General features: G+C 37.1%; 1 non-coding gene across 1 annotated transcript; it reads right to left on the minus strand.

Moving 5' to 3' along the window:
- Positions 1-3,148: 3,148 nt before the first annotated feature.
- On the minus strand, positions 3,149-3,255 carry LOC127089084 (small nucleolar RNA R71). The gene has a single exon (XR_007790862.1). It is a non-coding gene; the product is annotated as a small nucleolar RNA R71 (small nucleolar RNA).
- Between the last annotated feature and the right edge of the window lie 526 nt (positions 3,256-3,781).

Here is a 3,781-nt window from a genome sequence, read left to right on the forward strand (position 1 = left end):
TCTCTAAGTACAATACTTAGGGGGAGATTTCCAATCTCGGAGGGAGTCATACTGTATCTGACTCTGAGTTATTTTCCTCTCCATTTTGTGAAGTACCGTTGTTTCATCAATTGTCTGAAGTTTTTGTCATCATCAAAAAGGGGGAGATTGTTAGAATAAGATTTTGGTTCTGCAATATATCTCTGAGTTTTGATGATAACAAAGAATAAAACAATTTAGTACCCTAATAAGTTCTCTAAGTGTGCAGGACTCTAAGGTAAGCTGAATCTGATGGAACACTATCTGACGTCAAACAAAGTCTAGAACAACTGACTCAGAAATACATAAATCATATCTGACGCTGACCATAAGCATGTCCAAAAGAATCTCACACAAAATCTGTCATTGAAATTTTCTCTAAAGACTATGCATCAGAAGACATCTAAAGATCCTTACATCAGAAGACACTCTATCTGAAGATCAGTCAAGCTGACTCTGAAGACCAACCAACCAACAAAACTATCTGAAGAATACAAGCATTACCTAAAGACTCTAAACTCCACTCACTCCGATTCACGCCCAACAAATCATCTGACTAATCAAAATCAGAAACTTAACAAAGAAGAAATCTAAGTATGATATGGATTTATATATGGATAGTATTGACTACACTCCAAGACTGCTATGGAAAGGACAAGAAAATTAATGTCATTAAGTCCCATAATTGGCAAGATATCAACATTAATGCTCTCTCCAACGATATCATCTCCAAGCACTATACATAGACCTCTTTATCATCATTGATAACATGAAATAATATCACATTTTTTGGACTCGATTTAATTAAATTATATTATTATTTGTTTCGATTTATTTCATTTTATTCGATATTACTTGGTATTTTTCCTTTTATTTGTCTCAGGTAATTTATTTGAAGCATAAGTGAAAAAGGGAGAAAAGGGGTGCAAAAAGATAATGAAAAGCAAAATCCACAAAAGCCCAGCCCACAATCACAAGCCAGGAGCGCTGAAGTTGTGACGATCGCCACACAAGCTGTGACGAGCGTCACGCCTTACTACCTTGTGTTACGAGAGTAACACATGGTGTGACGCCCGTAACACCCCTCTCCTATATTTTAGGCTCCAGAAGCGCAACAGAGACACGTTGAAGCCTATTCTTACGCTTGACCCTTGGAACGTGAAGACCATTTACGGAAAGGACTTTTGGAAACCGTTACAAAGTAGACTAATATAAATAGTTGCTTTTAGCCAACCCTGAAGCTCTCCGTCTCTTTCCGCCGTGCAAGCATATTTTACAACATTACTTTTCTACAGCTTTCTACTTTATTTGCAATTTTTATTTTCTTTTCCTGTCAATCTTTTAAGCACTAAATTAATTTTTCGCATAATAGTTTCTACACCGGAAACTATTGTGTATCTTTTACTGGATCTAACCTTACGTTAGATCATAGTATTTTATTCCTTCGCTTTTATTTTCCTGTCCGATTGAAGAATTCAAGAACAAATCCAACCGGTCTGTGGTGGAGTGTTCAAGATTGCTATTAATTATTCAGGTTCTTTAATTTATTGTTTTAATTTATTGTTTTAATTTATATATGCCCTGCATTACTGTTTATTTACATTGTTTGCCTGATATGGTTTTATTTAAGCATGATAATTGTTTAGACCTGTTTAGCATGTCCGACTAAGTATTTTAGATATCGGTATGTAAAGTAAGCGAAATAAGGAATCAAAACTAAGTTGGTTTAAGTTCATTTAAAAATAAAGTCATTCTTTTTATGGCCTCAATTTACAGCATTAATCCCAAAGTTTTTGTACGAGAGTAAAAGACATAAAGAAGTTAAAAGCAATAGAGCGAAAGTTTGAGTTTTTAACTGGACAGTGTAAATTGGACATTAATTCTAAATCAGGGCGAAAGCAATTTTTAGAGTTAATTAAATTCTAATCTTTTTCAAAAAGTATTTTTAAAGGTTAAATGTGAGGACGAGAGTTAAGCATTTAAGTTTAATTATATAATCTAAGTCAACAGAGCGAGAGTTTGAGACGAGGGTGTTTAAACGGTTATTATTTTAATAAAAAGAGTTTTTATAGATTCTATTGTTTTCAAAAAGTGATTTTGGACTTAACTAATAAGTGACAACTACGTTAATATAAAGTCATGGTCTATTCGACAGAGCGAGAGTTTGAGAAAAGGCTTTTAATCAATAGTGTCTACTGAAAAGATTTATTTTAAAACCCAGAAACCAACGAAGATTTGATTCCCTAATTACGATGAACTACATACCGATATCCGCTTAATTGATATTTAATCTAGATCTTATTTTAGTTTTACTTTTCCCCCGAACAATCAAAGTATCATCTGCCTTAGATTTACGAAGTAACCTTAGAAAACGGTATATCGATTCATAAGTCCCTGTGGGATCGATATCTTTTAAAACTACGCGATAGAACTGTGCACTTGCAGTTAGTACCCCATTCGACTCATAAAGTCGCGATCAAGTTTTTGGCGCCATTGATGGGGACTTTTATTTAGTCGATATCGTAACTCTTCTGTTACGCTGTAGAGACTAAGGCAATTTTTATTTCTTCTTCTTTCGTTGATTTGTATGCCACACACTCGCTCACAAGGCGAGCCGTTTTACTTACGAATCAACGACATTGAACTATATCTCCGAGTCTTACGACAAATTCGGGAATATCGTGCTGCAAACAATCTCCCTCCTATCGAAGTGCCCGACCTCAAAAATCTTCTTCCTTCACCGATACCCGAGATGGCAGAACCAGCTCGTGCTCTTCGAGATTACGCCGCTCCATCGCAAGATGAGCCGCATTTGAGTATTGCTCCACCCGCAATCGAAGCAAACTACTTCGAACTTAAGCCTTCGCTGCTACAAGCAGTGCAACAGAACCAATTCTCTGGAAATCCTACCGAGGATCCAAACCTTCATTTATCCGTATTTGTCCAATACGCTGATACTGTTAAAGCTAATGGTGTCACTTCAGAGGCAATTCGACTTCGTCTCTTTCCTTTCTCGTTAAGAGATAAAGCTAGAAGATGGCTTTAGTCTCTTCCTTCCAACTCAGTCACCACATGGAACGAGTTGAAGAAAGTCTTTCTTGCCCGATATTTTCCTCCAAGCAAAACAGCTATGTTGAGAGCCCAGATAAATGGATTTAAACAGAAAGATAACGAGTCTCTTTTCGAAGCATGGGAAAGATACAAAGACATGATGAGACTTTGTCCATACCATGGTTTAGAGGACTGGTTAGTAATTCATACCTTCTATAATGGTCTCTTGTACAACACAAGATTAACAATTGACGCCGCCGCAGGTGGTGCGCTTATGGATAAACCTTATGCCGATGCTTATCAACTTATCGAAAGCATGGCCCAAAACCATTATCAGTGGGGAAGCGACCGAACAATGGTAGAAAAACCTCAAACGAAAAGTGGCATGTACGAGATAAGTAGCCTTGATCATGTGAATGCAAAAGTGGAAGCTCTTGCCCAGAAAATTGAAAGTTTGAATGTATCACCTCCAGTTACCGTGGTTGCCGCAACTCAAAATTGCGAAGTCTGTGGAATCCAAGGTCACACTCCTGCAGATTGTCAACTCCTAACAGGAACCCAAGCAGAACAAGTGAATTATGCTCAAGGAAATCCCTACTCGCATACCTATAACTCTAACTGGAAGAACCATTCTAATTTTTCATATAAGAGTAATAATGCTTTATACGCACCAGGCCAAGCTCCAAATCAAGCCCCAGCTATACCTCCGGGA

The sequence above is a fragment of the Lathyrus oleraceus genome, chromosome 5, assembly GCF_024323335.1.
Source record: "Lathyrus oleraceus cultivar Zhongwan6 chromosome 5, CAAS_Psat_ZW6_1.0, whole genome shotgun sequence".
NCBI lineage: Eukaryota > Viridiplantae > Streptophyta > Magnoliopsida > Fabales > Fabaceae > Lathyrus > Lathyrus oleraceus.